Genomic DNA, 26,670 nt, shown 5'->3' with positions numbered 1-26,670 from the left:
TCCTACAAAGTGGTTCTTAGTTGATTAACAATTATCTTGCAATGGACATAGTTTTACATCTACAAACAAATCATATAATGTGGAATGGACTGGAAACCCTGTTGACAACATTTGATTAGTAATTTGAACCTAAATTGGATGTTAAAGAAAAAGTTATAGGCTTATAGCCACTCATTCTATGAAGTTATTCAAATGGAGTGATGGCTTCCTCAACATGGATGGAGATAGTTGCATTTCTAATAGTGTGGTATTCATTCTCTATTTGTAAATTATATTTGTATTTTATTGTTGGGTGCTATTGTTCTCTCAACTTGCAGCATATATACATCTAAGGTCAACAAGAATATACTTCTTTGTTACTGTTAATAACTAATTCTAATAACACTTCAATGACACCTAAAATCAAAAGTTTTGATAACAACTAAAATTAGAAGTTACAGCTAGCAATAATGCTTACATTCAAGGTCTAAATATAAATGATCTGAAAATGAAAATGAACAAATTAAAAAGAATGCACACAATAACACATGGCCTTTTGTAAAGAAAATTTTCTAGTGGCATAAAAATTCCACCATACATGATACTCTGTTTTACCATAAGAAAATAAGTATGACAGAGTGCTCTGTTTCATATTAACGGTGCATTAGGCTACAATGATTTCATATGGAGGATCTCGAGTCCCTTACAGCAATGTCGTGAACTCCCTTTTCACATTTTTCTGTTTTATCTAGATGGAAAACCAATCCTTTGTTGTTGAAGAAGAAAAATCATTATTCCAGTTGTCTTCTGTTTCCAATATTAAATAGATCTACAACCCAACAAATACACTTCATTTAGTTTCCCACATACTGAAATCTTCAATCTCCAACTGTAGTTATAGTTATTTTCCCCACCTGCAAACTTCACCCTTTAGTTTCCAATCTCAAATCTTGATGTAGTATTCTGGCTGGAAATTTTACTGTTAATAATACAATTTAGAATTTAAATCTTCCACAGTATATATCTCAATAGGAAAATTTCCAGATTTTATGTAATGTCGTTGTCGAATAATCTGGAATTAAAACTTGAAACTTGCAAGAAATAATTTATGCAGTAAAACCTTGTCATAAACGAAGTTATTTCAGAAATTTCATAAAAAAATTCTGTCCAAAATTCCATAATACCATTCACTGAAAATAATTTAGTACGATAAACCCTAGATACCAAATAAAAATATTCCAGATACAATAAATCATTCAAAACATAACATCAATTCTGAATGGGGATTTTACTGGACATTTAATAATTATTTCCAAACCATGTCTGCCCAATACGAAATAATACAATGAAGCTCCTCGCTGCAATGGCCTGCATGGCTCCTGCACAATTGTTACTGATAATGAAGCTTACTTGTGGACCTTGGCTGGACCCACCTAAAACACTGGTAGTATTGGGTTTTCGTCATCCGACGATCACAATGTCAAATTCTTAACAAAATATACTATATAAATAACAAATTCAAGAGGATCTAAATATCTGGCTCTTCCTCATTTTGAATCTTTTGAAAGGCAGGATGGGAGTATTTTTATTTTATTATTATTATTTTATTTTATTTTCTAATTTTTTTTATATATTTTATTTAAGTGATTTTTTTAATTTAAATTATTTTTAAGACTATTTTTCCTCTATATTAACTAGAAATTGTCTCAAAAGGTACAAAGAGAGGTCGATAGGATTATTAAATTAGAATTGTCGAATTTCTCTAAAAAGAGATGTTGGCTCAAGCCTAACGGATGAGAAATTTGAGCTGGATAAAGGCATTCTAATTGTTTTTTATATCCCTAGCTACCTCCCGTCTCTAGATACAGAGGTGAGTTCAGTACCATGTTGGTTCATGGCTACCAACCCGTAGCAGCTACAACGCCGTCTCTAGCTACCAACCCTATCGGGTAAAACTGGAGGTGAGCTGAGGTCAGGTGGTTGGCCTCCTCCCCTCGCCATACCCTGGATGGAAGGCCCGTTGCCTTACCATAGGTTTTAACAACCCTGGGTTTAAAACCCATCCCCCCTCTAACAAGGGTTAAGCGTTTATAACAACAATGCAGAGAGGGCCCGACTATTGGTATAATCATTTTCGGGGCGCGACCATCCCATCTCCCTATTTATTATTCAGCTAGTCATTACTAACCGTGGAGAAGACAAGCTTTAGGGGTTTTACGGGAGTCAGGTCTTTGGTTGAGCCCACGGCCATACCTCACCCTAATGTGAGGTGACCTCAGAGGACGCACGTTAGTATTACATGATGTGTCCAATGGGATTCCTAAACGGAGTCCACACGAAAGTATCCATCAATTTTTCTTTCTTGCTATGATAATACCCTACATCAATTTTTCTTGCTGTATAGTGTTTGTATAAGAGGGACATCAGGACTCTTACAAGATGCCTATGACGTTCTGGCTAAGATCTACCTCTGAGTTTCTCACTATTGGGATTTCTATATCCCAGATCAGCAAGAATACACTTCATTTTTACTGTTGTATATGAGGCTCATAACCATTATAAATTAAGACAAGACAAGTGTGTTACTTTTAACACAACATATATTATTAAACACCAACATATAACTATGTGCCTATCAATGAACTTATAACCAAAATGAGATCAAAGCATTGTAGGAGAACATTGCAATATGATCCACATGAAGGGAGAACCAGAAAAAACTTGTTTAAAAATAATTTGATTTCAGGTTGATAACCTTTCATATATAATGCAAATTTCATTATATATTTTCAAACAAAAAATTATATTATGTCAAATTGTAAGAGGCATATGTTTTTAAATAGAAAACAACATTAATATGAACGAAACAACCATGATAACTAACAATCTTACACATGTAGGACATCTATACAACGAACAAAACAACTATGATAACTAACAATCTTACACATGTAGGATATCTATACAACTAGTGTTCACCAATTCTCGTAAGTGATGATACTTATGATGATATTACACCAAGTAAATGATCCCATAAACGTCCAAATGATCATTACCAATTGTAATATGGTGTATTGTAAATCATTAAATAATCATCGTCAGTGATATTATGGTATATTGCGAATCATTTTAATTTATGAGTAAAGTGCTCAATTCTTATTACAAAATGGGACTAGATTTATGTCATTAAACTTAGAAATCCCTCTCATCTATATTTTAGTAATTCACAAAACTAAAAAATTCCTTCTCATCTATATTTAAGTAATTCATAAAACCAAAAAATCCATCCACACCATGCATTATTGGGTAATCAAGTTGTTCAATGAGAAAAGCATTATTGGGTCATAAGTTGTTCAATGAGAAAAGTGTAATATCCTAATTCTTTGTGATGTCCCTCTATATAGCACTTCATTGTTTGATTATTAGCTTAACATTTTTATTTAACGCATAGGAAAAAGTCCATGATCGTAAATTTGGAATGCTTTATATCATAATGCACAAATTCCAATGTCTCGCCATGTTATATTTGCTATCATGCTAAACCGTAAAATTGTAAACCTTCAATGAGGAGAGCTTAATATTTATTGATATATTGTGCCTACCTCTCCTTGATATCTTCTATGCTATTTGATAGCATAGGGAAGGTATCCTAGGCAAAATTGTTGTTCGAGGGTAAAATTTTAGACCAAATCCCTAGTTAAAATTGTTGTTCGGTATGGTGGGGGTAGAATTTTAGACCAATTTTTTCTCGACAAAAGTTGTGAGTTCAATCACATATTTTGGTAATAGTGTAGGATGTATGGTCATTAAATTTGATTCTTTTCACATGAAATCTTTGGACAATAATTTTATACAATAATAAAATACATACATGGTGATTGGTTAATTTTATATATGTCTTCTCGCCACCCTAAGTAAATATAATCTTTTCATACCTCAAACAACTAAGCTGACTTAAAAATTAATTTATTTGTCTTAAATCTAAATTAAAAAATATACAACCTAAACATTTACCTACATTGTTGATAATAAACATGCAAAAAATTAAGTTGTATTTAATGAAATATGGTGTCGAAAAAGCATAGAACTCCAAACATCAAATCTCTTTGCTCCTTGTATTATCTACACTCTGTTGGAAATAATTTTTCAAAAGAACATAATAACAAATATTTATTTATTATCTATTATTGATTATAAATAGAAATAAATTGCTTCAAAAATACATAACTATAAATATTGATTTAATTTAACTAAACAAAAAAATATATTTTAACAAATTACTAATTAAAATCAATAATAGTAAAGCCCCAAGGGTTAACTCAATTAGTTGAGTTCCCATCACTAAAGCACCTTGCTAATGAGAGGCCACAGGGTCAATTCTCCTTGACACCCTTGTAGTTAGGTCTGCTAATAAGCTGATAGTATGGATCTACCTGGATATTTCTTCGGAAAAATAAATAAATAAAATCAATAATAGTAATTTAACAACAATATAAGTAGAGCGAAAAATATTTTTCTTTCACTGCCCTTTCTTGGATTATTTATCAACAATCAAGTAAATTGAAGATTGTACTTTAAAAAATAACAGTTCATTTACTCTTTTCTTTAATTTGCGGCATTGTGTTCATGATGTTATAATAAAATTTTCAACTGTGTTAATATTCAATTTCCCATGGTAAGGCTGAAAATTAAACCAACAACTTAACACTTAGGAGTGTCTTAACAATACAAATCATGTCTACAAATGCATTCCACTTAAACAAATGTATAGTATTTATATTTTTATTAATTTTTCATCAAGATTTCTTAATTTTTAATGTTTATTTCTTTACATAAAGCCATTTTTCATTACATGAGACAAGAAACGTGAGATTTATTTCTTCATTATTGAAATATATTTCAGTTTCTTTGTCTTTACATATAAACCACTCTTCATTATTTTCACTTTGAATGAGCGTACAAAGTGGATCCATTTAACAAATTTGTGTGGACAACTTTCTTTCTTCTTGGTAGAGTATTTGGATTTTTCTCTATGTATGTGCATAATTTTTTCCCATGGAAATTTGTTTGTGTAATTGGCTTGCTTCTCCCTCCCTAAGTATTCAATCCGGATGGGTAGAGAAGCATTGTCAAATGGTAGGGGATAGTCATGGTGGTTATTGCCTTGGTCACTAGAAAGCTTCGTAGATGCTTGGCCATCTATAGAGGTTTCTTAATTTTGGGTAATTAACTTACTCTAAAATGAAGTAAGACATTCATTGTGTTCTGTGTAATATAGATATAAACAAAATATCTAAAGAAAAGTAATTGCACAATGATCCAGTCCAAGAAAACAAGGTTTTCCACAAACCAATTAAGCCTTTCAACCTTTTTCGGCTTATTTGCTTATATCCAAGATTTGTGCAGGGTTTCAACCAATTAACATTTCATTGAGTATGTATTTACAAATCAGTGATTTTGGGATCAAATCCCACAAAGAAATTCTATACCTGCTCTTCAAATTCCTTCAAGCTTTTGAAAGTAAAACCAATGAATTATCAATATAATTTTACCATAATAAAAAACAATTAGAAGGCCTTTAGCCAGCTCAAATTGCTCATCCTTTAGGCTTGAACCAACATCTATTCTAGAGAAATTCAACAATTCTAATTTAAGAATCTTATCGGCCTCCTTTTGTACCTTTTGGGACAATTGCTAGTTTACTGACTTAAGCGGAAGCACTTTAATTCTCATTTTGTAGTGGAAAAACTAGTCAACTTCTTGTATTTAGGGTTTCCCGACATTTTGAAGTAAGTGAAGCCAGAAATGCCTTCAACCACAGTCACCTTTCGTGAAATATCTATACCTTCCATAGTGGACAGACCAAGTTTTCTTGTGCACCTTACAAAGAAATAACTAGAAAAATCCTCGTGATCAAATTCAGAAAAGACTTCTCTGCAATCATTCACAGGAGTAGAAAGTTAGTGATTGCAGGCGGTTCAGAGAAGTAGCATTCCAATTTATACCTTTTCTCATGTTGGTGGGTAAACGATGATCTAGATCTAGCTTTGGCTCAAGGCATTTGCTCATGTTGGTGGGTCAATGGTGATCTAGATCTGGCTTTGGCTCACTGTCTTGCTTTGAATGACTACCTTTGGTGTTTATTATACAGCTGGGTTTTCCGACGCTTAGGCCTCTTCCAGCAAAAGGTAGGGACTAACTGCGATGCAGCCCGCCTTGTTTGTCTTTAAATTCCTTTTATGTTCGGCAGCATATTTTTTTGGGTTGGCAGATAACAACACTAGTAATTTGTGTGAGTTTGGATTTATATGAGTTTCAGAGGGATCTAATTTTTCACTTGCAATTTTTTTTATGAGTAGACATTATTTAAATGTTTTGTATAGTTTTCGTTTTTTAGATTTTTTAAAAATTTTCGTTTGGTCGATATGAGCAAAATTTCAACTTGGATGACTGACGGACAAACTTACACATCATACTGAGATGTAGAATAAGCTTCTCTGCTCAACAAGAGTTACTCACATGGCTCTTGTTTTGTATTGAATAAGAATTTGTGATTGATTTTTTGCGTCTAATGGCTTTTGTAAATGTTTTGTCATCAATTTTCAGGTTCTCAATTTCACAATAAACAACAACATATATAAAAACATGGGTGCAAATGGTGCAAAACGATAACATGTTACGTCATTAGAAAAATCCTGCCTAACCTTATTTATCAATTGACGTGGAAATATTAAGAATTGAGAGGGATTGTTCACTCTCACAAGAAGCAATCTATGATGTGTTTTGTAAACTATGAAACTTGGCATCATCAACATATGCAAAAAGAGGGGTGAAAATAGTGGAAAACAGTAACATCATTAAAAAGAAAACTTGCATAACCTTAATTATCAAATGAAGTGTAAATATTAACAGTTGGGATTGCTCATTCTCACAATGGAGAATGTGCAACGCATTTTGTAGATTTTTTCCACTCTCACAATAAATGTTTTTTGTAAATTGTGAAATTTGGCATCAAACATGTGCAAAAATGGTGGAAAGCGGTAACATCATTCAAAATTTCTCTTGCAAGCACAATCTTATACCATTCTTGATTATTATTTTTTATCTATAATCTATAGATATTGGAGGAACCCTACTAACCATAATTCCATATGAGCCTCTAGCATAAGCATATTTCTAGGTGATAAGAAGGTACCATAATAAAAATTCATCTGAAAGATGTCATGTATGTGAGAACTTAAAATCTGAAGCTAAGAGAGGGATTCATATTTATTTCATGCTCAAATATCCATAGCTTCATTTGAATTTCTTTAACATTAGAGTAGGTCATGGCTGTAGCATTTTAGTGCATTGATTTAAGCACTAAAATTATATATGGTGCAAATCCACTTAATATATGATCTATCTCTTTCAATTCTAGGCACTAGTCTTCATGGCGAAATTGAATCTCGTGATGGATTCTTTGTCTTCAGCATTCTAGGAAGCCATGTTTGTACTCACTAATGCATTGATCAAAAGGATGGAGTAATTATTTAGCAATTGAACTTCATTTGAAGCTAACATCTTTCATAATAACAAGAAGCTTATTAAATGAGCCTTAATATAAGTACAATTTGAAAATGGCATTCCCCATTTTCTTTTTTGTTTAAATAGACTAGCTCTAAAAACTAGCTGCAAATAGGCAACTTGAGAAATGCAAGAAACTCTCTTGTTGGTTTAATGCACTCAAGGAATTTGATTGGGCTATGGAACGACAAATAAGCATTGTTAATTCCCCACAAGTGAATATGCATAACACCCAGAGGATTTTCTAAACAGACCAACTCGATGCCCTTTTGTCCCGATCCAAAATTCCACCTTTGGAGAATCTCATCATTACAACACAAATTGAAATAAATAATATCAACTAAGATGTCAAAACAAGAATGCAAATGTACCCAAGCTAGGAATGCGCTGAAATAATTTGCATGTAAAGTGGAAATGAAGTACCACTTTTATAAGTGTAGGCTTATTACCACATTAATTTTGGATTCGCAGGTAAAGTGGAAACAAAAAACCACTATTATAAATGTATGGTTTATGACCACATTGATATAAACTTGCAAGAACTACCACCTAAGGCTTCGGATTGTAATAACAATCTCAGGCTAAAATATAATTCCTGGAATATGTTTGTTGCTGGGATGTTTTTTCAGACATGATGTTAATAGGATTGACCATAAGGCCAACAAAAAGGGTTGTGTACAAGAGACCTACTATGTGGTGAAGCCATAAATCCTGCCAACATGAGTAGCATTTTTAGTTGGAACTGGGTAATGTTAGTGACAAAGCATGTACCCATTATCTAACTATCAAGGCTAAGGTAGAGTTAGGTGCATGATATGACGTAAGTGGTACATGACTTTGGAAATGGGAAGCCTATCTAGGGTTAGCCCTATTGTATATAACCCGGGGCATTAATATGATATGGTTCATATTCTCTCCATAATTTCTTGTTTATCTTGAATGTGTGGTTATCTCTTACAAACCAACATTTATTGTAAGATTTGCTTATATTACTAGAAGCTGCTTGAAGTCTGTTTTTCAAATTTATATGTCGTAATTATTCCATCCATTTCATTGGTTTGATCTCACTATATCAAAAACGTGTATAAGAGAGGGTCTCCTAGAAGTATAAGGACTTCGTTTATGTTCCTCTTATGCTCATCTCTCATTTATGAACTACAACGTGCTAGAAATTAATTAACAGAGCAATGAAATACATAAAATATTGTGGAAACATAAATATAGAGACACATAAAACAAGAGAGACACAGATATACATGGTTCACCCAATTCGGGCTATGTCCACGGAGAAACAGCCAGCCCTTCCTTTTTATATTATCCAGCGAAATGAAGAGATACAACCTACAATAGATTCGCTTTAATTTCCTCTTCTCTCTCGCACAACCTCTTCTATCTCTCTTTCTCTCGCTCAGAATAATAATACACATCCACAATACAATTCCCTCATATAAACTGAAGGGTTTCCTTCTAGGGAAAAAAACCATAAATTAAACATAATTTCTACCGTCAGATCATCCACCTAATGAACAACCCAGATTGACTACGAAATTACAATATTTTACAAGGCAATTTTTCATCTATTTTTAGCTTTGGGAACGATATCCTTGAACCCTCTCTAAGGGGGGGGAGCTCCAAACATGCAGTCCCCCCCCGCCTCCCCCTTGACCCCCCAGGAAAAAATAGTGGGGGGGAGCCCCCCGGGGATTGGGATCCAAACACGGTTGAAACAAGACCTTTGAATCAAGAAAATAATCTGGCTCCACATCCAACAATCTCCCACATGGAGACTAATTATATCAAATCCATCGTTGCTTCACTTGCTGGAAAATGCTTCCACTTTGGACTTGGTTTTTTCTCATCTTCATCATCATTCTTGAAGGCCAATTTAAACTGAGCAACAACTCAATTTCTCCCTGCTTATAAACTTTGTCAATATGTCTGCAGGATTTTGGCTAGTGTGTATCTTTTCCAACTTCAATCGTCCATCATCCAAAATTGACCATATGAAATTATACATGAGTTGTATATGTTTCGTCTTAGAATCAAAGGATAAATCCTTTGTGAGATGAATGACACTCTGGTTGTCACTATATAACTTGCTCATCTCCTACTTCATGCCCAACTCATTCATAAACCTTTGTAACCAACTCATTTCTTTACCAGCCTCTGTAGCAGCAACATACTATGCTTTCTTTACTAGCCTCTGTAGCAACAACATACTCCTTTTAGGCCATTGCAAATATTTTATCCATTTGGCTAAGAGAAAATATTGCAAAGAGGATATCTTTGGAACAATTTGGTTTCCTTCCAAACAAACAAATCCACGATGTTATTGGAGTTTCTCATGAAACCCTTCACCCAATTAAAAAAAAATAAGTGGATGCTATGATTTTGAAAATGGTTCTAGTAAAAGTGTATGATAAAGCCAATTGAACCTTTGTTAAGATTGATTCTACTGTAGGTCGACCTTAACTTGGAAGTGACTAACTCGATCATGGGGTGTCTCACCTCAACAGATTTCATAGTATTGATTAATGGTTCCCATTCCAATTTCTTTTCGTAGAACTAGGGGGATGAGACAATGACACCCCCTTTCTCCTTTGCTTTTTTTGTTAATTGTTGAAGGGCCGAGTAGGATGATCAATAAAGTAAAAGGTGTCCACATTTTAAAAGGGGTCAAAATGACTAGATGTGTGTTTATGATGCATCTCCTCTTTATTGGTGATATCTTAATTTTTGGTCATGGTACTTGTTGAATGGGAATGTTATGCCAAAGTTATCTCTCCTTTTTCAAGCATCAGGTATAGACGTTAAACTACAAAAATCCATTTTTTCTAGGACAGAGTCGAGGATGACATTCTTGATTACATTAAGTCCATTTTACCTTTTAAAGTGGAATTTCTTTCAAAGTGCCTGAAATATCTGGGTTTTTTCTTGAAACCAAACTATTATTTAAATGAGGATTGAACTTTGCTCCTGAAAACAATTCGATTATAGGATTTCTAATTGTTGCTTTAGGTGGCTCTCCCTAAGGGGTAGGATGATCATATTCAAGCCTATCCCATAAAGTATTCCAGTCTACTAGATGTCACTTTCAAAAATTCCGAAATATATCATTAATAAATTAAGACATAAAAAGCTTAGTTTTTTGTGCAATGGACAAAATGAAAAAGAAGGAATCCATCTAGTCAGGTGGGAGTTGATATCTCTACCAAAATCCTTATGGGGCTAAGTATTTAAGAATATGTCTTTGTTTGAAACTACCCTCTCAATGAAGAGTCTGTGGAGAGCTATTATGGGTTCTAGCCTATGGTAGCGAATTATAGAGGAAAAGTATTTAAAGAATATATTTGTCAAATCCTGGCTTAGACAATCCTATTCTACATCCTCCAATAATGGTTCAATCATTTAGAAATGTCTCTTGGATTCCTTCTCAAGCGTATCCTCTTGGATTTCTTGTAAGATCACAAATGGGTATCTGATTTTAATTAGTGAAGATCCATTTGTTGGTGGTGCAAATTATTATCTCTTATCAGTTGATCTAATCAATTTACTTAATCATAAAGGATATATAGGTTGAGTGATATAAAAAACCATGAACATAATGATAATTCAAAATGGTATTGGTTCAATTTTGACAACCTTGGACTCACTAGAAATCTAGCATTGGAATGGAAAAATTATATGAGAGGTTATTAAATGGTATTTTCCTAAGTAAGGGAGAGGACTCCCCTTTTTGGAGTTACAATACTGCTAATGGGAAAGTTATTGCTAGAGAAGTGTATGACTCTTTAGTTTCCTCTCCATTGGAATGTAACAATTGGTGACATAAAAATTTATCGAACTGAAACCTGTCGTGAAAGCTAAAATGTTTTGTTTGGCTCTTGTTGGAGAATAGATACTCAATTGGGATAATTTGCTGAAAATAGGTGTCACTGGTCCTAATATATGTTTTCTACACAAATCTAATGCAGAAACCATTGACCACCTCTTTCTACACTGCTCAGTGACAAAGGATGTTTGGGAAAACTCTCTTCAAAGTTTTGGACTACATGTTTTTGTGCAATTCAATTCCTTTGAAAACTATCTACATTACTGGGTTTCTTGTATGGGGAGTCATAAGACCCTACCCATCTTCATAGCTTGGGGATTATGGAGAATGATGAAGAAATGTATTTTCAAAAATATTAATACAAACTTGGAGGTAGTGGTAGTGCCCAGAATTATAAGTTTCTTCAAGGAGTTTCTTAGACTGAGGTTGCCCTCTCATGCGTGTCAATTTAGTTTTCCTTTACTCAAGCTAAACTACTCGGTAGGATTTTTGATGTTGCATCTCAAGGAGGTGTGTGTTGTGGAGGTGTCCACATTAGGCTTGCTAGTATTAACCTTGAATAGGGCACAAATACCAATTGCTGAGCTAATTGCATGTTGGACCCTAATTCAAACATAAACATTGAAAGGGTTGACGAAGATTTAAGAACTTTTGAGAAACCAGGTGGATGGCTTCTTCAAGAATTTGGTGATTGTGAACAATGCTTTCATTCAGACCACCTCATTCTCATAACCATCACAAATTCTGTGTGCATGTATTCACAATGTACACTGCATTGCCATGCTAGCCATCCGAGGCCCCGTTACCATGGCCACAGCAAGAGCTCGTCGATCTCGTGATCTCGTCTCCACAGGGTCTGCCAAAGAGCATGCCACAAGTGTATGAAAGAGAGCATGCCCTGCGATAACAAGGCGGAACAACAAATTTCAAAACAAAGCAGGAAACCAAATTTCAAATTCAAATGGCCTCCGGAAGTGGAGTCGCCGGGAATTCGTCGGGGATCGGGATGTCCGACATGGTGTATGTTATGGACATGGGCATGGGCCTGGGCATGGTGGACCCGCTATCGGTGCATTAAAGGCCCGATATCAGGCTAGTTAGCTCTTGCCTTCCTCGCTTTGTTGTGTCCAGATAGGAAAGGGCAGCTCGAGGCGGTCCGCCGTGACGATAGATTCGCCCATTCTTGTACCCCCACGTCATTAGGTAGTCATTAGTTTTTTTCCCAAGGGCACTCACTAATGAGCAAACTTACACCTATCTTCTTTCCTTCTAGCCTGTAGAATGAATCTAGTGAACTTTTTGAGTGAATAGTCCACTCATCATTAAAGACAAATGTAAGAAATATTTGAAGTTTTAAGTGGATATCATCATGAAAATCAAATAAAATTATATTTTTGATATTATTTGTAATGACAATTTATTATACTGCTCACAAAAATTACTCCAACCAATTACCTATTCACTCTGATTTTTAAATATAAACACATGACGACATAATACAAAAATTATTCCAACCAATTACCAATTCACTCTGATTTAAAAATATAAACACATAACGGCATGGTATAAGAATGATGGTATATGATAAATTGCTTATTGCGTGTGAGACAGAATACCATTATCAAGTTTTAGCGGGCTACTTTGAAGGTGCATTGAACGAGAACACACTGCAGAGTAAGTCAGTTAGAGACAAGGCCTGCTATTCTTATAAAGAGCCAGAGGATGAGCGGGTTAATATTCATTACCAAATTTGTCTACAATGGCGTTCTTTGACTACTTGAAATGGCTTAGTATGTCCTCTATTCTTTTCTGTCAGCTGGTATTGGCTGCTGCATCAGTACAAGATGGATTGATATCATGCCTGACAAGAAATGCTATTACAAATTTCACAACCACGGCGTCTTCTTCTGCAGAGTACTATTCGCTGTTGAATTTTTCTGTGCAAAACCTACGCTACACAGAATCCAGTGTGCGCAAGCCCAACGTTGTGATTGTCCCAAAAAGCAGGCAACAAATGCAGAAATCGGTGGCCTGCTGCGTACAATATGGTTGGGAGATTCGGGTTCGTAGCGGAGGGCACAGCTACGAGGGCCTCTCCTCTACATCAGATACTCCCTTCGTCATAATCGATCTCATTAATTTGGACGCCATTAACGTCGATATGCCTTCCAAAACGGTTTGGGTAGAAGGCGGTGCGACTGTGGGGCAATTATACGATGCCATCGCAGACAAGACTTCAATCTACGGTTTTCCTGCTGGAGTCTGCGCGACTATGGGCACCGGCGGTCATTTCAGCGGAGGGGGGTTGAGTTTGCTGTCGAGAAAGTATGGCACACGGCCGATAATATAATGGATGCCCTGTTCGTTGACGCCAGAGGCAATCTTCTGAACAGGCCGCAGATGTGAGAAGACTTGTTTTGGGCTCTGAGGGGCGGCGGCGGAGGCAGTTGGGGAATTGTGGTTGCATGGAGAATACAGCTCGTCAGCGTCCCTCCTGTTGTGACGGTCTTCAACGTCTACAAGACGGGCAGAGAGGCAGTGACGAAGCTCGTGTACAAATGACAAAGCTCGTGTACAAATGACAGTCCATAGCGCCGACAGTGGAGGAGCATCTGTTTATCCGCGTGGTCATATCGGGTACCCAACTAAACCGGGCCGAATGCGACGTTAAGCTGACTTTCAATGGTATGTATCTGGGGCCACTAGATGAACTCCTGGAAGCAGTGAATAAGAGGTTTCCAGAGATGGGCATGGTCGCCAGCGACTGTAAAGAGACGAGCCGGATAGACTCCATATCCATCACTGCATCCACAAACAGGACCGAACTGCGCAACAGATATAATTCCAACAAACATTACTTCAAAGCAAAGTCGGATGTCGTGAAAACCCCAATTCCACCATCGGGCTTGGAGGGGGCATGGAAATTCCTTGAAGACGAGCTCAGCTCTTATGCTATTTTCTATCCTTTGGGTGGAATAATGGATCGAATACCGTCCTGTGCCATACCGTTTCCTCATCGAGCCGGGAATTTATACTTGATACAGTATCAAATCACATGGAATAATCCGAGCAACGACACACACTATATCGCTGCCATTCGAGGATTATATGAGTATCTGACTCCTTATGTTTCCAGTTCTCCCAGGGCATCTTATGTCAACTATCTGGATCTTGATTTGGGTGTTGCTCCCAATGGGACGGCCACCGTTGAAGAAGGGAGGTCATGGGGTGAGAAATATTTTGTGAATAACTATGATAGACTTGTGAAGATAAAAAGCACAATCGATCCTTACAATGTTTTCCGGAACTCTCAGAGCATTCCTGTCAGCAGGTGAGCTCAGGGACAGCTCTAACCATAAAAGAGGATCGTTGATATATTATGTGTAAGAGATTCCATATATATTGTAAATGTAGGGGCGGAATCTTTTCTCTGCCGGGCAGATGTATACCTTTTTATTTTTATGTTGTTATATTTATATCTTTCTATTGCGCATTTAAAAATCAGACAAGCTCCTTTAACCACAGACAAGCTCCTTTATCCATTTTCTGACATTTTCTTCGGATTTCCCTTAAATAATTTTCAGAATAAGTTAGTTTTGTTACTATTAGGTATAAGATAAAATTGCAGTCACTCAAAATATATTCTATTAATTGTTGAATGAGGAAATTACACACATATTTATACAATCAATAGTCTCAAGATAGGAATGCTATCTTAGACGTACAGTAGTGTGGTTGCGAGATTCTCTCAACCACACACTAAACTAGGAGAAACTATATTCTAGCTTATTCCTATTATGTAGGAACAAACTCCTCAATTAGAAAATTACAACCATAGACAAGTAGGAATTAATTATTTCCAACTCCCCCCCTTAATGACTACTTGTCATGATAGTCAAATCCACCATCATCACATGAATTGCATGTACAAAACCTCCAAAAACACAATCTTCCGCCCTCGGACAGATCCACAACTTCTCCGATCCCACGGATCCCCTTGAAGGTGAATTGGCGCGATCCTGAACGAAAAAACCCGCACCCATTGGCGCGATTAATGGCCTAACAGACGCGCCAGTTGGCCTTCCTGGCATTGTTGTTAGCGCGAAAAATGCCAATCCCCTTCTACTCAGAGAAAATCATCTGAGTCTGAGCCAGGTGTTCTGCAGTCCACCTGCTCCTACGAGCACAAAGCTCTCGTGTACACACAGCCACAAAGGCACTTTAAGCCACACAGGCAATTCTGCCACACAGGCAAGCTAGCTTCAAAAGGCACTTCAGCCTCAAAGACCATATAGATGGTTTCTGGCTCACCACCAACCATTCAGCCACAAAGGCACTTCAGTCACAAAGACTATATAGATGGTTTCTGGCTCACCACCAACCATTCAGCCACAAAGGCACTTCAGTCACAAAGACTATATAGATGGTTTCTGGCTCACCACCAACCATTCACATTACAGTGACAAAAGATGGTTTCAGGCTGACCATAAACCATTACAAAGTGGTTTTAAGATCACCACGAACTTTCAGATGCCCTTAAAAAACTTACATCTGATTCCACATTTTGGAGTTTCAGAGTACATACAATGACTATTACAATAACATGCTAGGGAGTCTATTCCACAAACCACACTAAGTCAAACAAACATCTACTTTGTTGTCCACCATAAACATTATTGCTGCTCCATCTATGAGGGGTCCACCAGAACATAGGCACTCACAGCCACACGAAGAGAACACAATTTTCCCTTCAAAAGCAATAATCCAGGACTCCATGGTCCTATTCTCCGTCGCATTATCACACAAATGCGATCATTATGCAGCTCCAACCACTATTGTTTGATGCCATTTTCATTGTCATGTCATCATCGTATCTGGTAGTAGAACATTCCTACAAATAAATTTGTCTATTGTTGGGATGGCAAATTCCAACATAGATTTATACTCGTGACAATAGTTTGCCAAGCTAAATGTCACAATAAATAAATTAATTTTTTCAACCAGATTTACTTTACTCACATGACCATTCTTAAAACAATATACAACATGACATCATGTCAGTACTTATTATCTGCACCAACATTTTAAAATCAGCATCAAAGCAAACAGCAAAAGCTATCCAATTTTCCCCCATCAGCTACAACAACATCACCAACAAACAGGAATATATGAACCAGATCACCATCACAGCAACCACAACTACATTCGGTTTCCCCATTTGCTTAAATGCAAGGCAAGGCCCAGAAAGGATGAGATGAGCGGTTTGCTGTAACAGAGCAAAAAGCCTTGCAGACTGAGCCTCGAGATTCCAAAACAGACTGTGTGCTGAATTGGGAATTGAATTGAAATACTGTTATTAAAGTAACGAATGCCAGCGTGGTTCTGGCATGGGAATCAAATCTAATTCCTCGGTCCATCACATTGTTTTCCCTCAGAATGTCAGCAAGCATGCGCCCAAACTCATCATCCCCAACCTTGCCAACAAATGCGGATCGGCCACCGAGCCTGGAAATTCCAACAGCCACATTAGTAGGTGCACCACCTGCAGCCTTTTGGAATCCGGGTGCTTCAGCCAACGAAACATCCGAGACTGTGGGGACAAAATCAAATGAGGATCTCCCCAAAGATCTCGACGCCAAGTATTTTGCTCCAGTCCAGCACGTTAACGGGCACCGATTGATGATGATGTCTAAGTCCCGCGTCTGACGAGGGGCCTCCAATCCTCGGAATCATCCGCGGGCTCCCGCGGATTCCAGTGCTGTGTATGACGAATTTTCCGTGCTTGGAATTATCGTCTTTGCGATCTTGGACAAATTCAAGATCGTCTTCCTCGGTGTCGGCAGGCCACAAGTCTTCTTCCCAGAGTTCGTTCATATTACCTGACGACGCGGGAGATGACGAACCAAAGAATCTCTCCATGTGATTCGAACCAGTGACCAGACGGTTCTTGATCGTGTTGGTGGTCAGCAGTTCGATACACGCCAACGCTAACCAAAATCCAACGTATTCTCATTCCAGATCTGGTATTTTTTTTTCCTTAATATTTCAGGCAGGATTCTTCAGCAGATCATTTCCAGAGCCAAGCAATGAGCGCCTTGGGCCTGGTTCGAATCCCCTCCCGGCTACCGCCCGCGCCCATCTCTTCGGCCTTGAACCCCATCTACCACCGCTTCATTATCTTCCATACACATTCAAAATCGAATTGGGTATCTAGGAATATAGCACCTGCAATGCTTTCTATTATATTTCCCCGCACCTTTGGTCCTACTTCTGTGCCGCCAAAAGACTTAAATTCACATTTCGCTTCCTTAATTTGGTCAACATAAGTTACAAACTTTGTTATTTGATTCATTAGAGACTCTGAATCATGACGAAGATATTTCTGAATGTTATATTTCACAGCAGCACGTGCAAAATTCTCATTGTTGACAGTTGACGAGCGTAAATCTGTTAAAAATCCTGGAGGAAGTCCTGGGTACGTTGAATAGAAATGCCGCGTGATAAGAAAATCCAACACAGAGTCCCCCAGAAATTCTAAGCGCTGGTAACAACATCCACTTCATGAACTCAAAAGCAGCAGGTGCGTCACCCTTAACATAGTGTGCTCTAATTAGAGCCTCCACGGCATCAGATATTGTCTCGACGCCAACTCACCACAAGCATACGACAAGAAGAAGAAAAAAAACATACCAGAAACTTTACCATAGCGTTCCAACATAGTGACTCCTAATTAGGCCCTGTTGGAAAGGCACATTTGCCTTGGCAGCATAACCAAGTGCAGCAACAACCCCTGAATCCAAGCTCGTCGACAGAGATTAATCGGCCATCCAACCCTGGCACACCCAAAACAGAGCAAATCTCACACGGGCTCCTCACAGCAACTGATCACCGACTCCAACTGATCTCAGATCTCTCTGATCAAATGCATGCAACAAACTTGCAGCAATTGCCACAATCTGCTCCGATTTGCTCTAATCTAAACACCAAATGCCATGATCTACTCCACAGATCCACCGCTTCGGATCTAATCCTGCCTCCCAGCCCGGTTTAGCAACAGCTACAACGAAAAAACTTCCGCTTCTGGGTTCGATTCTCGACCCAAACCCTGGGCTCCAAATTCCGAGCAGCCCCGTGGAGACCCGCAAGGGTTTTCAAGAACCGAATCCACCGGTCTAGATCTCCAGGGACTCGAATCGGGGACATATGGACAATGCCCAAAAATGCAACACGGATATATTGCTACTTGCAAAGCAAGATTCGCCGCCGAAACTCTCCATTCAGAGGAGCAATGGATACCTACGCCAACACAACGAAATAGAGCAGCAGCGTGCTTAACACTATTTCAATCAGCGGCTCAAGCACTTGAACAGATCACAAAAATAATTGATGGACAAACAACATATACTAAACTCTTTTATTTTCCCTCAGCCCAGGAGGGGCCAGGCCCACACAGGCTCTGATACCAAGATAAAATTGCAGTCACTCAAAATATATTCTATTAATTGTTGAATGAGGAAATTACACACATATTTATACAATCAATAGTCTCAAGATAGGAATGCTATCTTAGACGTATAGTAGTGTGCTTGAGAGATTCTCTCAACCACACACTAAACTAGGAGAAACTATATTCTAGCTTATTCCTATTATGTAGGAACAAACTCCTTAATTAGAAAATTACAACCATAGACAAGTAGGAATTAATTATTTCCAACTGTTTTTGGGACGTTGTTGGTTCAAATTTTATATTAGTGAGAAAGGCTGAGGATATAATTTATCGTAAGATAAAATTCTTTTACAAAATGTTTGAATTTTATTAAATTCTGTTACAAAATATTTAAATAATTAAATATTTAAATGGAGATCATGTGCAGCATGATATTTCTACAAGTCTCAATCTAAACAGAGATTGTTGAGATCAAATGACCATATTGATTTGCCAATATTTTCCCAGTCTACTGCTTAGAATCAATGGCCATGGATTGTTCCAGGATAACCTAAATATGTTCCTCAAACCAATACTAAAGCCTCTAATGGTTTCTCTATAGACTCTGGTTGGAAAACCCTAATTGGAAAAATGGTGGCATGGTAACCTAATTGAGTACATTATATGATGACATAAGAAGAACAAGAAAAAACATTTTCTAAATACACAATCATGAACACTCCTTGCAAGTGATACATACCAATTGTACAAACTCATTCCCATGGAAACTTACACCACTAACCATTACTTTATCTACTGTGCTATCATTTATAGACCAAGAACAACAGTCTTCCAGTCGTGGGAGTTTGAAGCAATGAAACCAGAGTTGTCAAAGGTAGCCAAGAATAACTTCAAATCCAAAATGTGAAAAAATTCTTACAATACCCTAGTCTAGAGCTAAGTGGCCTTGAAGGAGAAACCTATAGGGTGCAAATGAACTCCCAATAAATGTCATCCTTAATGGCCACATTAATCTCATTTCTGTTTAAAGGAGATTAATGTGGTGTATACAATGCAAAATTACAAGGATATAAGTAATCTACAGAGGCACTCATTGTGCAAAGAACCAAAACTTATTATGCTCAACATACCCATGAGATAATTTGTAAATTCAATAAACTATTAGACACCTATGTTTCCGAACAGTTGTCTCCCACGAAATTGTTCATATGTGAATAAGATATAAATTGTATCTAGAGAAAAGAAGCAACAACACCAAAGTTTGTGTGAACACAACAAAAAATTGACAGTTCAACTCATTATGAATTCAAGCATGATTTTGTCAGCCTCCTCCATGTATGCCAACTTTTTTCTTGAACCAAACGCCCATACTTTAAAACCATATAGCATTGTAGTTATCACCACAGCAGCCAAGGATTTGATCTCAGATGGGATGCCCAAAACATGAAGTTTAAAACACTGCCTATTTAAAACTTCATGGGGGGCACTTTGGCATTAACATAATTCAAACTTAGGTCACATGCTAAAAATTCAGCCTAAATTGAACTCTCAAGAAAATTGAAAGGTGGGATATGAAACCTCACCCTTATATGTTACATGAATTCTCAATAGCACATCTTCAGAATTCTCAATAGCACATCTTATATTGTTACATCCAAGATTATGGCTTGTTTTCTAGCTTATATATTGCACTTATTTGTACCCACTACCCAACAAATATTTCAACATCACATAGGTGGATGCACTCTACATGTTACTTTTTATTAACTAACACTTATTGCATTTAACATAGCAACAAATTTAGAAATAGTAAAGGCTAGCTACATTTGATTTTGAACACCGAAACTATAATGATTGGGAAAATAATAATGACACAGACAAAGGAATGACATCGATTAACTAAGATGGGTAAAGGTGGGGATAATAGCCTCCAAATGCCACTAAGGAACAAGAACATATTAAATGTTTGGGATTTGATCACATGTTTCCATATTCGTGTCCTACATTATATGTAACTTCTTGATCACAAATCCAGCTAAACTTTATTCCCAATTTGAAATGAGATGAAAAAGGTTAAATTTGGTCACATTTATGCAGAGAATATATGTGTCCCTTGGGTTGCTCCTATAGGCCAGTTAGATCTAAATTATCCTTCTATGTAAATCACTTCCTCAACATTTTTATTACCCAAACAATTTTTCTAGCAACAATCACCATACACATTTTCAACTTAAGCCAATATTAATATCTTGATATCAAAACTATAAAAAGGTAAAGCATCTTATTCGTCAAGATCAACATCTTCATCACTCTTCTATCTAGAAAAATAGATGAAAAAGAACTTCATCCTTTGTCAACTTGTATTCCATCATATTTGAGACATATTCCATTTCTAATCTATAAGAGTCACAGGAGGATTCCTTTGGCCTATGAAGAGGTAGAAGGAGGATTCCTTTGACCTATGAAGAGGTGGAACACCATTTAAACATTTATTACATGTGACCACCAAACCAACTTAATAGCCATGACGAATAAACCACTTATCAACATTTTAGTCACTTTTATGAGAAATAAAACCTTGTGGGAGATATAACACTACCCACTTCACTTACCACGTTGTCCTCTGGTTGAAAATTACTTATTTATAATAGAAAAGAAACCACATTCCATTGTCTTGACTCTTGAGAATAGAGAACTATACAAGCTAAGCCTAAGGAAAAGACACATAATTCTTATTGCTTCAAACAATCTACTTCTCTTATTGAAGAATAGTGAAGCTTGGACCCTAGAGAGACACACAGATCCAATGTAGAAAATCCCTACAACAACCATCAAGAAGAAACATGATAACTGTTATAGATTTTGATTAAAATAGCATCATTGGGTTATTCACCTCTTTATGGAGGAGATTGGAAAACTTCCATGGCATAAATATGCACAAAAATACAAAACTACTTCAACTCAACCAATGAATTAAGGGATATGAGGTAGGATAATTAGTTTCTTCATGTCTTGTAAAACACACAATGGAAAACACACACTAAAATACACACAAGCAGATCAATGCAAACAAAACCTAACAATAGGGAGTCCAAAGTCAATTTCTCGATTCACCATACTCACTGCTCCATCGAAATTCAAAGGAAATGGCCTCTCTAAGTGCTCATTATCACGTGCAACATCCCCCGCTCGCTTCCAGCATTCACTATCTGGCATTGAGGAGATTGAGTGACTTGAGGTTCTAACCCATTCCACTCTTCAATGCCCCTAGTTTTCTATACCACCCCACTTCACAACCCTGCTCCACGAAAATGAAAAAGCATGCCCATGGTTACAAACTTATTTCAGAAAGGAAATCATATAATAACCTCATTGAAAGCCATTAAACCAATGACATATTCAAATCCATCATAGTGTTTAAGTTATTCTATGCAAGTAAAAGCCAATACTAGATATGACATAATAACACTTAAACATACATCATATATGGACAATGCCATTCCAAACATCTCTGAAATTCACCTCAACATTACATAAAATCCTCGGGAACCTTAGGAATAATTTATTAGAACAACAAGGAGTGACCTTAAATGCAGATTTCCACCACATTCAAAATAAAACCCTAGAATTGAAATCTAGCAAATGCAGTCAGCATGTGGGAAAATCTAGCAAATGCAATCAGCATTTGGGATGATAAGATTTACCTCAAGATCGGGCAGCACAGACTCTGGATGGCTATTTTTTTCCAAGGTGGGACAACAACAGTGGAAACAAACTCTAAAATGTTAAAACTCCCACCAAATTAATAAATACATGGAGGGAAATATAAAAGGGAAAGTAAAGCAAACTCGTGATCACTAAAATGGGTAAAAATAGGGCTCGATAAACACAGGGAAACAAGGAGGGCTTTGTTAACTTTTCACCAACACCAAATGCTAATAAGGAAAAAGGACCACTTCCCAATGTTCAACTTTATTCCACATTCATACATACCCCCTTCTCATTCTATGTATACTTATATATTCAATTGTTAAAAAATAAATTAGCAATTGCACCGAGAGGTGCAAAGGAATGTTGAAAGGAGGAGCTAGGAATGTGGAAGGAAACTAACTCCATGTGCTACATATTAGGGTACATCATCAATGTCACCTTATGGGATACGCAATGCCACACTGAAGGGGAAAAAATTTCTAACCTCTAGACCTCAGGAACCACTCCAGTGCTTGAAATCAAAAGGGGTCATGTCAATGGATGCGATCTCTACTTGAGTCTTACTTTTCTATAGCATCCAAGGATGTTATAGATGATAGCACATCCAAAAAAATTCCATGGATTTTGGGCATCGACAAGTGGTTTTCCATATGTATGTTATGAGACCAAGTTATGAAATCAGATAAATAAATAAGGATAACGATTTTTTTCTGTCCTTTTAAAGATAGAATAAAGTTTGATAGTCAATCTGACTATTGCGACAATGCTCTAGACCAAGTTACATCTTAATGGGAATGATTGGATTCTTTCCCCAAAGATTGGGGTTAAACTTGAGTCAACTTAGCCCTGGAGGAGTTTGGTAAAGAGGTTTTTAAAAGACCAGTATAGTGCCATTGGGAGAAATACCTTAACTCCAACCCAAAACAAAGGGGAGCTAGAATTATAACCTAAAAATATATACTTTCAAGTTTCAACCATTTTACCATAACAGAGCACCAATGATATCAGGAGAAGAGCGGCTAACCTGCTCAAATCGGTTTTCACTGATATTTTTTTCCATCTCATTGTATATCAAAATGAAATTTTTGCGATGAGAATACGGTATGATTTTCAAGTTTGAGATATAAATACTAAGAAATAGACCTGAGCTAAGAAGTACGATAACCAAAAGTTGTCGTGGACTGTCAATCCATTGCCGCGACCTTCTTGGTCTAAAGAGTTGTACAATTTATCTATCCACATAGTAGAATCACCTTCCATACCCTATACTTCGAGTCCAATATGGCCCAAAGCAGTGATTGAGAGCTCTCCTTCCTTGAATCCCAGTCGACAAAAGAGAAGGCTTACTGAATTTATCCACCTCCTTGTTTAAGGTTTGCCGCAAGGAATTTGAGGGATGTTCCCCATATTTCCAGCATTTCCCTACATCAGAGTTGTCACCTTTGTTTACAGTGCTAGAATACTTGTGACCTATAGCTTTTACATACTCCAAAGGACTTAGAAAAGCTTCGCGTGTTATACAATCACCACACTCTAATGACCCAATTGCACGACCACGAGTGACTCTTCCATTCAAACTGATAGGTGAGCAGCTAATGGTGGAAATCCTCTTGTACACTAAATCAACATCCTATTTCAAATTTGTGGAAGTCTAATCCGTGATCATTGTGAGAGAAATATCATGCTACGTAGAAGACAAGCAACCTCATATCTACACTAGGATTTTATATTTTTGAAATGTGACTCAAAATGAAACCCAAAAATCAATCTACGATCTCTAACAGTGGCCATGTGTTGAAATTGATTTTAAGATTTTACATTTCAGAGAACAATTGAAATCTTCACGAGTTCCACTAAATGATACAAGATTTCATGATAGTAAAAATCTTACGCATTGAATACAGAGGACAACTCTGAGAGCACAACTTCCTCTTCGTTGAATAATCCTCATGTCTCTAAAGTCTACATTCATATCCTCATGTCTCTAGAGTCTAAATAAGCCTCATGTCTCTAAAGTCTACATTCTTTGATTCAATTCGTATTGTCATTGGATGTGAAGAAGAGGAACCTCAACAGCATCGTTTGGCAGCCAAAATTCCGGTGATTATATTTTGATTCGATTCATTTCCAGTTCCAGACCTTGAACTAGACTAGTTTCACCCCCAACTGGTATACTAGATGGTTCCACCTATTTCGATCTGGTTCTGATAACATTGTTTCATGCTTCACATTGAAAACCCCCTGGAATCAATCACTAACTCACCCACTTGAATCAACACACTCTCCCAAACATCATTCTTCATGATGGAATTACAATCCTCCACCATGGCATTTTTCTATACTTGCTCACCCACTGCTTCCTCATAACTAAAAGGCTCTGCATCAATGATGGAAGAGATCAATGCAACATAATTAAAAAACATTTAGGAGGTTGGCGCACTCAAAAGTATATCTTTGGAGCTCCAACTTTCTTATGTGCACCCCACAAGTCTAGGTAAGACACCTAGGCTTCCTAGCTACACTAGAAGGTTATGAAGCATCAATCCACTTTCAAAACCTTGCTTATCTGATTTTAAAAGTTTTGATTTCTCCATATCAATGTTTAAGACAGCAAGTGTTTCTCCCTCCTCATCCTCCACTATAGGCTCTTGAGACCTCGAAAACCAAGCATCCTCATCGAACTTCACTTCTTGACTCACTACTATCTTTCTCTATGATAAAATGTAGACTCTATAAGCCTTGAAGGCATCATTGTAACCAGAAAAAAGTACCCTTCCAACTAAAGAAATCCAATTTCATTCCTCTCCTCAAGAATTTGAATATATACAAGACAACCAAAAAAGTGTGATACCTAGGGTTTCTCACCAATTAGAGCTTCCTTCGATATTTTTTCCTTCAATACCCTAGGAGAACATCTATTAGGATGTAGATAATTGCATTTCATACCTCTATCAGAAGTTACATAGGGAGATCTAGGTCATGAACCATAACTTTCATTCTCTCAACGATGGACCTATTCTTCCTTTTAGCAACCCCATTCTATTGTTGGGTGTAAGGCATTGTGAACTCCCTCTTGATACCCTACTTCTCCACAAAATAAATCAAACTCCTTTGAGGGACACTCTCCTCCATTATCAAATCTCAATGCCTTCATCTTCTTACTTATATAGTTCTACACAAGGTCTTTGAACTATTGGAACCTATCAAAGACCTTTGAGATTCATAAAATAAATCTAAGTTTTCCTATTATCAACGAAAGAAATGTAATAGATATTCCTTGTCAAGAAAGTTGATGACATTGGTCCACACACATCTAGATCAAGAACTTCTCTCAATCTATGCTCACTACTTGGGAAAGCAGTCTTGGCATGCTTGTCAAGAGCACATCCTTTACACACTCCTATATCCTCTCTACCTTGAAATCAAGCAATCTTGCCACCCTCTCCTTCAAGAGAGGTAAAGCTCCATAGTTTAAATGACCTAAACATCTATGCCAAAGCTCACATAAATTGTCACTGCTCTACACCAAAACTCCATGCTTCATAGGGTATGCTAGCAACTTGTAAAGGCCATCCTCACGCACTCCTCTAGCTAAAATTCAACACAATCAAGGTTGTGCTTTATGATGATTACTCACCAATCATCAATCTCAACCATACACTTGAAATATATTATACAAGAAATCAAAATAAATTGAAATCTATTATACAAGAAATCAAAATAAATTTTTAAACTAGGGACATACTATACCTCATGTAGCTCAAGAACCTCTCCTATTGGCATGTGGGATGAGATGGAACTCATCCCAATGACTAATTACTTGACATCGTCACCAAGCTCCACCTACATGCTAGAAACACCTTCTTCTAGTCTAAAAAAAGTTCATATATTAGCTACCATGTATCTCAAAGATCCATTGTCTACATACTACCTAAACACCCAAAACAATGTTGGTGGAAAGACAAGACACATGGAAAAGGTTATTTCCAAGATAGATGCAAGACTACTCCTATGTAATCTTTTGCACTTCCTCCAAGTTGTTTCTACTACTACTACATACCCCATCCCTTCTTCTCAAGAGGCATACTAACAAAACCTATGACACTTAAAGTACTTCAAATGGCTCAAATATTTC

General features: G+C 37.0%; 1 pseudogene; it reads left to right on the top strand.

Annotated features, from left to right (window-relative positions):
* Window positions 1-12,951: 12,951 nt before the first annotated feature.
* LOC149192954 (berberine bridge enzyme-like D-2 pseudogene) lies at window positions 12,952-14,771 on the top strand (annotated as a pseudogene).
* Window positions 14,772-26,670: the final 11,899 nt, after the last annotated feature.

The sequence above is a fragment of the Pinus tabuliformis genome, chromosome 2_2 (genome assembly GCF_031772625.1).
Source record: "Pinus tabuliformis cultivar Carrire ecotype Pingquan chromosome 2_2, CPIR1, whole genome shotgun sequence".
NCBI classification, from domain to species: domain Eukaryota; kingdom Viridiplantae; phylum Streptophyta; class Pinopsida; order Pinales; family Pinaceae; genus Pinus; species Pinus tabuliformis.
This window is presented reverse-complemented; position numbering and strand designations above follow the sequence as displayed.